This window comes from Fistularia commersonii, chromosome 30 (assembly GCF_037954325.1).
Source record: "Fistularia commersonii isolate RoL2024-O1a breed Wild chromosome 30, RoL_Fcom_v1.0, whole genome shotgun sequence".
Taxonomy (NCBI): Eukaryota; Metazoa; Chordata; class Actinopteri; order Syngnathiformes; family Fistulariidae; genus Fistularia; species Fistularia commersonii.
The window spans coordinates 351,620-361,892 of record NC_141313.1 but is presented as its reverse complement, the minus strand read 5'-3'; positions in this window follow the sequence as shown (position 1 = coordinate 361,892).

Here is a 10,273-nt window from a genome sequence, read left to right as displayed (position 1 = left end):
CGCCGGCTGGCGATCACCCGCTCACACTGCAGGCGGCAGAGTCCCCGTGCGAGGCGCTCACCAGGCGCTCACCAGCCCATCGGCGACGCCGGAGCCTCGGCTTACGGATCTACGTTTGCGAACCGAATCCATGTTTCCTGTTGAGATCAGCTTAAACCCCGCCGATCGGTCCTCCGGCCCCAAACACACACTGCACTCTGAAACTTCTGTGGGTTCATTTGTGGCAAAAGCACAGAAAGGAATTAAAGATAACCTGAATTCTGACCGTGTTTCTGGTGTTCTTTTGTCTTCTTGCCGGCACGTGCACTCGGTGTTTCCTTCTCTGAATCAGCAAAAGTAAAGCCTTCTGGCATATGAGACCCTTGCTAACGCTAACGCTAACGCTAACGCTAACGCTACCTCCAGTTTGCTGGCTTTGTTTCATCCAAACTAACTTTCCTTTGTTTACCGAGTCGCCTCCTTCGCCTCCTCAGCCGCCTTTTAGCTCATCTTGGTCCTTCAGGATGGTACAGAAAGTTGTCTTCGCCGTGTCCTCCAGCTCGGCGAGATCTGTAACACCAACGCCGCTCTCAAGTTTAGCTATTACTTCCCACTTCAGATCCACTGTCCTCCTTCTTAAATTTCAACTTTTTGGGAGCCATAATGAGGCCAGTTTACTGCGAGGGAGCGTAGTAACAGGAGAACCCAAGGATGAAGGACGTCAGCCCGAGGACCTGCACGTGGGAAACGTGTCACCCGTCTCCTGGAATGAGCCTCCCGCCCTCCTGACTCACCAAGTCTGGATTTGCATTAAAACAGAACATTTAAATGGACGACCGTTCCGTTTCAGGCGTTTTCCGGAGGCGCTTCTCCTCGCGGTCAGAAGGTCCCCGCTTGAACTCCCTCAGGGGGCTTCCAGGTGTGGAGTCTCCATGTTCTCGCCGTGAGGTTCCTAAGGGTTCTCCTGGTTCCTCCTGCGGTCCAAAGACAGGCAGGAGGTCCATTGGAGAGCCTGGACGGTGGCACGTCTCCATAGGCGTCCCGGTGGTGGACCGGTCCGTCGGTAGAAGCGTCCTCCTTAACGGCTCATAAATAAAAAATGGCGTCCACCCCCCCCAGGGGAGTGTTTGACTCCGTCGCCGTCATTAATTCGGCGTTTGTGCTCACAGTCGGAGGATTACCGGCGTGCAGATGAGTAATCTTTAAGTGCTTCTGTGCCGCCGTATCATCTAAACCCCCTCGGCTCGCCTCAGCGCCGCGGGGGGATTAGACTAACCGCAGGGATTAATCTGCAAACCGCCGTCGTTAATGGAACCCGGCGTGCAATCTGACCGGGCTCCCCCGGGGGGGGGGGGGGGGGGGGGGGAAGGGGCGGAGTCTGCGCGAAACACTATTTTACTCCCAAAATGGCAGGTGACTCCACCTGGCCGGAGCTGCACACACACATCCTGGGGGAAGGATCACATTTCTGCTGAGACGAGGGCGGATCCATGACAGACGGGCCCAGCATGGAGGGCAGGACTGGAACCCCCATGCAAAAAGTGTGTGTGCGTGTGTGTGTGTGTGTGTGTGTGTGTGTGTGTGTGAGACCTGAGGCGTTGGGGGGGAGGTGGAGATGTGGTTCTTCATTTGTTGTTTTAGATGAATGCTTCTCTGCAGAAGTGGGTCAGTGTGCTTTCAAAAATGGTGTGTAATAGTTGCCTGGCAGCGGTAGGCGTGCACACACACACACACACACACACACACACACACATGCACGCACACACACACATGCACACATCGATACACAGATACACAGCAGCCATTTTCTGTACAACAGTTTTTCCCTGCGCGTTTTGTCATATGTACTGTGTGTGTGTGTGTGTGTGTGTGTGTGAGTGAGTGTCTGAATATCACGCATGTGTGAGTTCTGGCCGTGCTGTTTCTCGCCAGGTTTTCTCGTCTGCGTTTCTTTCCGTCTCCGCCGCCGCCTTCGCCGCGCTCCTTTGATCTCCTCGCCGTGTGTGAGAAGAAAGAGTGAAGGGAGAAGAAAGCAAAGTCAACTCTGAAGCTTTTCCACTGCTTTGTCCCTCGTCGTTCGCTCCCCTCTTCCCTCCTCATCCTCTTCCCTTTGTTGCTTAAAACCCTCCGCCTTTGTAGCCGCGCCGCTAATTCGCTAAAGCTGCGGCGCATCGGGCGGCGGGCGGCGGCGAGCCGTGCGAGGACGGCGAGGAGGTGGCGGCCAAGGTAAACAAGCTGTCAGGGCTCATCAGAGCTCATGGATGGAGCCTGAGCTGCAGCACCTCCATGACCCGCACAAAGACAAACCGGCCAGAGCGCACACACACACACACACACACACACACACACACACACACACACACACACACACACACACACAGTGAGAGGATGAAGATGAAGAGCTAAAAGCCCCAAAGATCTGCGCTCCGGGCAGCGCTCTGGGCTGTGAGACCTGGGCTCAGAGCGAAGGCCCGGCAGGAAACAGGAAATGAGGTGTTACGGCCGGGGGGGCGGCTGGAATGAAAGCTGCAAAAATAAATGAAATGGACGGCGAGCGGGAGCAGCCTTTCTCTGCAGGAAGCACGCTTTCTGCGGTATGTTACCCGTTAGCTTAGCATCATGCTAAGTCTCCTCTGCATCTCCAACACTAATAAACAGTGACTCTCGCTCAGGTTTCGATTTGTGGATAAATAAAGGCAGCGGTGGGAACGCAGCACGAAGCCCCCGCATCCTGGATGGTGGGTTCCGTCATCTTCTCCGCAGCCGGGCCTCCCTGAAGGCCCTCCTGTCCTCGGGTCACCTGAAGATCTGGGGGGGGGGTGATCGGGTAAATGCTGCTGTATGAGTGACGGCCCCCCCACCTCAGGGAATCGGGGAAACCCGTGACGTAACAACCGTCCGCCGTCACGGCTGACCGGTCCGCTCGGCGACAGGTTCTCCAACTCACTGAGGTGTTGAAGGACGAGAAGGTGCGTGGAGGCGACGGCTCTGCTGCTGAGCAGGACCTCCACAAACACACTGCATCTGGAAAAACTGACCGCCGAAAATGTAAAATCAGCCTTTCTCCTTCGCAAGTTGAAAATTGTACCTTCTGCCGTTCAAAAGGAGAGGAATATTGAGGTTCTGTTCAGCGGGCTGAGGATGTCCAACATGTCGGTTCTTCTGCAGAATCCGTCTTCTTTGCAGGTTTTACACACATTCTGCTGACGGAGCGAACACACACTCCCTCCAAACAACCAACCCAGTATCTCTTATAAAACACACTACCTGACAGGAGAAACCTGAAGGAGACCTTGGGCTGTGGAAGTGAAAACACTGACATCCTCACCACCACACACACACACACACACACACACACACACACACATACATACACACCTTCATTCTATCCATCCCTGTATCCAGTTTGAAAGTACCCCATTACTTCAAATTGGGAAGTAGAGAAATTTCAGCAGCACCAGGATTGACAGCAGGGCTAATCTATGTTCCTCACCCTGATCCCCGACAACACACACACACACACACACACACACACACACACACACACACAGACACACACACACACACACACACACACACACAGAGCCCCATTTCATTCTGGCGTCAAACGAACACCTAAAGATTTGTGACTGAATCCTGAACGGCGGCGGAGGAACTGACAAATCCCTCCAGATCCAGAGACTTCATGAAGACTGCAGGTCGAAGCAAGGTCACACACACACACACACACACACACACACACACACACACACACACACACACACACAATCATGTCACGCAGGCTTGCAGGGGTGCTGGAGTCTATCCCAGCTGTTGGACCGGGACCAGAGGTGGGCCCCCCTGGACCAATCAGAGACACAAACAGAGACATCCAACCAATCACACATCTGGACCATGCTTGGTCTCCACTGGACCTCCTGCATGTGTTTGGACTGCGGGAGGAACCCTGAGAACCCTGAGGAACCCCACGTAGACACGGGGAGAACAGGGAGGCTCCACGCAGGAAGGCCTGCTGTCAGAATCCACCGTGAAGCTTCTAGAAGCAGAGACGCTCCTCTGAGGCGAAGAGGGTGGCAAGGACTCGCTTCGGCGACATCTTCTCCCGTAAACCCAGGGTTTTCTCTCCACAGCCGGAGGATTAAGGAGATTACCGGGATTCATCCCTGCAGGAGAGCGGCTCAAACACACAAAGCAAACAGGAAGCGCAGGGGAAACATTTGGTAGAAGATGGCAGGAGGTAACGGACTTCTGCCCGGAGGGTCAGAGGTCCAGAAGCTTCCGGCTCAGGGGCGGCGCCCTGTGTGTTCTCTCCATGTTCTCCAACCTGGGTTCACCGGGTTGTTCTTGAACAGTTGCAAATGTTGAGTGTTGTGTGTTGTGTGTTGTGTGTTGTGTGTTGTGTGTTGAGTGCTCACGGAGGGCTGAGCTTCTGGAGAAGAACCTGGCAAGGCACGAGAAAACAAGTCCTCGCTGCCTTCAAGAGAACCTCCCCCAGTCCAGCTTCAGATCCATCCGGCCCAAAGTCAGTTGGACACGGGGCGTTTCGCCCGAATTCCGACCGGCAACCTGAGGGTGGACCGGGTCGGGTGGACCGGGTCGGGTGGACCGGATCGGGTGGACTGGGTCGGGTGAACCGGACGTTGGCAGGAAGTGACGGGAGCAGGAACCTCCTTGACGGACGTCCTTCACGAACCCTGGGCCTCCATGGAAAGTCACGGCAGGTCTGGGGTTACTGAGAATGTTTGCCTTCCAAAGCCGTCCGGAGATCCTTCTGGAGAAGTGGAGCCCGAGACACCGCGGGAATCCGATCCCGTTTCATTCCCTTCTTCTGAAAGTCTTCATAATCACGACGCGGCTTCACGAGAGCGACGGCGCTAATGAACCCCAGCCGCTCCGAGGAGGAACGCCGGAGGCGACGCCGCGCCAGCCGAGGAAATGCCAGCGGTCGCGGAACGTCGTCTGGTTCCATCGATGGAGAAAAAACGTGGAGATCCTGGACCCAAACACCCTCCACTCCAAGAGTACAACTCCGTGACCCTCAGAGGGGATTCAATGAACTTCGAGGAGGACTCCCGTCATCTGGACGGTGATGGTTGGAGAAGTCCGGATGGTTCCACGGCGCCGAACCCACAGCGCTCCAGAGAACGCTCAGGAGTCTGGAGGGAGGCGGAGCTCCGACGGGAAACCACCGGTGCACGACCCGGCCCTGCTGGGTCAGGAGGTCCGAGGAGGTCCGAGGAGGTCCGAGGAGGTCCGAGGAGGTCTGAGGAGGTCTGAGGAGGTCTGAAGAGGTCCCTCCGACAAGACCCGCCTGTTCCTCCTTCTGCTGCGGTGCATCTACTGCAGAGGCGCCTCCTCGCCGCCGGCGGGGCCTTCAGCCCACGACGCAGCTCCCACCTCACCTCCTCCTCTTCTTCTTCTTCTTCTTCTTCTTCTTCTTTGACTGCCGCTCTGTTCCCGATGAAAGCCTGTCTGGAAATACATCTCGTCTCCACGCCGCCGAAAGAGACGGGAAGTGTGTTTGAAGTGGAGGACTGATGGGGCGAAGCAGGGAGGGTTTCATCTGCGACGCCTTCAGCTTTTGTTGTGATGTTTATTTTAGGCTAAATAACCCCCTGGAGGCGACGTGATGTTTAGCACTCCTGACTCAAAACCTGAGCTTTTCTGGACCTTTGCAGCTCAGCCGATGGACCAGGAGGCCCTCCGCTCGGAGAGTAGGCCTCACCGTCCGCCTTCCCTGGACGTCAGGACAACGTAGGGTCTCCTGGGAGGAACCCAGAGGAACCCGGAGGAGCCTGCGGGAAACTGCACAGACACGGGCAGAAGCATCCGACCGGGAACCTTCTGGCCTTGAGGAGGAGCTCCAACTACTGCACCCCAGGTGGACGCCCTTTGAAGCCCACCGGGGATGAAGGTGCTACTCAAGTCAGGACCAGCCGCCGTTGGTCTCCTGGTTCCTGCCCAGGTTCTGATTCCATCTGATTCCATCTGCTTTGGTGAACAGCAGAAGGAGGACGAGGACAGAGGCCCGTCTCCACGCTGGACTTGGGATGAAGGTCCGCCACCGTCTCCTCCACCCCGTGGGAGATCTTCACCTCCTCCTCCTCCACGTCCAGCCTCCCGACCCCCCTGAGATCATGACTCGCCCTCACAAACAAAGGAATGTGTGTGTGTGTGTGTGTGTGTGTGTGTGTGTGTGTGTGTGTGCGTGTGTGTGTGTGTGTGTGTGAGGAGCACACACACCATCGCTGGCACGGCTCTGTTATCTCAGCTACCGTGGACCTTTCACCCTGGACCTCCCACGCTCCTCCTGCTCCTCCTCCCTGTTCTCCAAGCCGTCCTCCTCCTCTGTCCTGCTGCTGGAAGCAGCTGCTCTGTGTGTCCACGCTGGCATCTCCAGAGGAGGGAGGACCTTCATCCGTTCATCCGTTCATCCGTTCATCAGATGACCTTCAGGCCACCTCAGCAGTCCTTCAAGGAGATGCGGTTCAGTTGCAGCAGAAACAGCTCACATTTACATATCTGGGATCTGATTTTACACAAATTCATTTGTTCATTTATTTATTTATTGATTGATTCAGTCGTTCATCGATTCATTCATTCATTTGTTCATTCATTGATCGACTGATTGATCGATTGGTTCTTGGCGTTGGACGGGAGGATCTGAACCGTCACTGTGGAAAGGGGCGGGGCTTAACCTGCACACCTCACCTGTCAATCATAGAGAGACTGATCATCTCTCATGCCATGAGCCTGCTGAGGACGATGGAGAACCTGGAGGGACTTTACAGAGAGAACCCAGGCTGGAGAACCCAGAGAGAACCCAGGCTGGAGAACACAGATAGAACCTGGGCTGGAGAACCCGGATAGAACCCAGGCTGGAAAACCTGGAGAAAACCCGGGCTGGAGAACCCAGAGAGAACCCAGATAGAACCCAGGCTGGAGAACCTGGAGAGAACCCGGGCTGGAGAACACAGAGGGAACCCGGGCTGGAGAACCTGGGGAGAACCCGGGCTGGAGAACACAGATAGAACCCGGGCTGGAGAACACAGAGGGAACCCAGGCTGGAGAACTGGGATAGAACCCAGGCTGGAGAACCTGGAGAAAACCCGGGCTGGAGAACCCAGATAGAACCAGGGCTGGAGAACACAGAGGGAACCCGGGCTGGAGAACCTGGGGAGAACCCGGGCTGGAGAAGGTGGAGGGAAGGCAGTGGGTTGAAGGATGAGAAGGTGGAAGCTTCCTGTTCAAACGGTGATGTTTCCATGAAGGCCGGCCTCGGCGTGGCTGTCAGAAGAACGTGGTGTGGTCCTGTGGTTCTGGACCCGTGGACCTGGTTCCTGCTCCTCCTCCTGGTCTTCGCCGGCACGCATGAGCTCCGCTCTGGATTGTGAGGGCGTCCTGCTCAGTCTGTGTGATTCCAGCCAGATTAGCGGCCTGAAAGGGACCTTAGCTCCGCCCCCTTTCCGGGGAAGCCCCTCTGACGGTCGCTCCAACAAACACACACACACTCACGCGCACACGCAATCAGTGTGTGTGTGTGTGTGTGTGTGTGTGTGTGTGTGTGTGTGTGTGTGTTGGACCCGCCGCTCCCAGCAGACAGACATGATGTCAAGCAGAACTTCTCAGCGAGGAGTCGCCGGGCGCCATTTGAGAAGATGGCCGCCGACCCTGGAGGCCCCAGACGGCTCCCAACAGTCTTCCCCTCGTCCTCCTGGAGAGAAGCTCCATGTCTCCATGTTCTCCTGTGTCTGCTCGGGGTTCTCCGGGTTCCTCCTGCAGCGCACGTGCACCAGGAGGTCCAGGGAGACCCGCTTGTCCAGGCGTGTCACCGAGAGGGGGGGCGGAGATCTTTTGGGAAAACGCCGCAGAAGGTTCTCCGGCGAGCCGGGAGGAACGCGTCCTGTGAGGGCCGACCCGAGGAGGACGTCGGCCTCCACAACGCATCAATGATTCATCACGCCGTATTTTTAGATCCCGGGACGTCCCGGATGATGCAGCCGGCCGGAGAGCGGCGGCCATCTTCTGCAGCCCCCCAGACCCACGCCACCCGCCACCGCCAGGACGCACTTTGAAATATTAAAAGCACCGACACGCTTTGGAGGACCTCAGACCTCCAGGGACGAGGAGGAGGGGCAGGAAGAAGAAGAAGAAGAGGAGGAGGAGGCGTTCAAAATGTTGTGACGGTGGAATATGAAATATTGAGTTGGAGGGTAGAAGACCGGCACGTGGTCCTGCTGAGAGGACCTGCCTTCACGTTGCAGGATCCGCCTCAGATGTTCTCCGGGGCGGCTCCGCCTCCTCCACCCTCCCGAGGTGGACCTTCTCCTGACGCGCCGGTCTGCAGCTCCAGGCTCGGCCCTCGGTCCCACCAGAAGGACCTCCTCCGGAAGGCAGTGGGGGGGTTCTGTGACGGCAGAGGAGAACAAACACACTGGGGTTCTTCTGAGGTGAGGGCGGGTGTGACGCTCTCCATGTTCTCCATGTTCTCCATGTTCTCCATGTTCTCCATGTTCACCTTGTTCTCCATGTTCTCCATGTTCTCCCCCAGTCACACAGTCCTGCAGTCCGAGCACAGCTACGAGCCTTCCTTTGACTGGAAGCTAAAACACGGGAACAAACACATCCATGCACAAGAAGTCACACGTACATGTACTAACACACACATACACACACACACACACACACACACACACACACACACACACACACACAAACACATCCCCCAATTTAATTGTGTGCTTGGCAGAGGTCAAAGGTCACACCCTCTGCTTGGGATCTATCTGTTATAAATAGATAGATAGATAGATAGATAGATAGATAGATAGATAGATAGATAGATAGATAGATAGATAGATAGATAGATAGATAGATAGAAAGAGGGAGGGAAAGAGAAAATATGCACACACACTATATATATATATGTACATACATGTATATATACATGTATGTACATATATGCATACATGTATAGAGAGAGGGGGGGGCAAAAGAGAGAGAGGTGGAAAGAGAGAGAAAGATATTTATAGAGTGAAAAAAAGAGGAGGGAGAACAAGAACAATCATTTCCTCCTTGACTGTGAAAACAGGAATATGTTTTTTCTCTCCTTTCATTTTGCAGGAACATCAGATAATCCTCTAATACTCTGCGCACACACACACTCACACACACACACACACACACACACACACACACACACACACACACACACACACACACACACACACACACACACAACAGACACACACACACACACACACACAGTCTCCCCAGTTACAGAAAAAGTGATGAGAAAATAAGACACACTGCTTTTATTGTAAACCCCGTCCACCATGTTGGTGGTCATTTTGTTTAATTTGTTTTCCTTTCACAGACTTGATTGATTTCAGACTGAATTTTGTATGTGCATGTGTGTGTGTGTGTGTGTGTGTGTGTGTGTGTGTGTGTGTGTGTGTGTGTGAGAACCTATTTTTATCTCCTGCTCCTGCCCCTAGTGGTGGGCAGTGGTACTGCAGGCAGTCCCACCAGGCTATGTTTAATCTTCTGCTGCCTTTTTCTTTCTGTTGCTTGTACTTTCAGTCTTTCTTAGTACTGCATGTACTTCATGGCCATTCACGTGCACGTGTGCCGTGCGTTTTTCAAGCCGAACGGATTTGTTTTTAAACGGACATGGCGAGCGCCCCCCGCCCCCTCGTCCTCGCACCCGTCCTACAGAACCCTGTCAAGGAAAGTTGTATTCCTGCAAAGGCCCTTAGCGCGGAGCGGCTCCCTCATCAAGGTTTTCATGCGAGCGCTAATGAAAACAGGCCGTTAGCGGCGAGTGAGGAGGCGGGCGGCGTCCCGTCCTGCTCCGCATGCCGGAAGCCGGGAAGACGAAAGACGGTCGTCGTGTCCGCGGACACGTGTGGACTCGGGGTTCGGCGTGTTGCCGGGGACCCCTGGTTCCATGCGCGCTCGCCTTCAGAACCACCGCCACACGGTCGCCTAGCAACCATAAATAAATAAACAGTACACGTCGAAGGGTCCCGTCTCATCCGGAGAACTCGGCCACAGACTTCCGGCTTATTCATTTTTAGCCGCGTTACGTAAGAAACTATAAATCGGGCACCGGAGTGGAACATTCCGGAGAGGTCATGTGATTGGACGTGCAGCCGTGGTTAAGTGGTAATTCGTGCCTCATTCTTGGCGCGATTAGATTACCAGCCCAGACTGATCTGGGAGCAGCGACCAGACCAGCTGACGCTGTCGTACTTACATATACATCTTCCCAGAAACCTCCTTCTGCTTCTGCTTC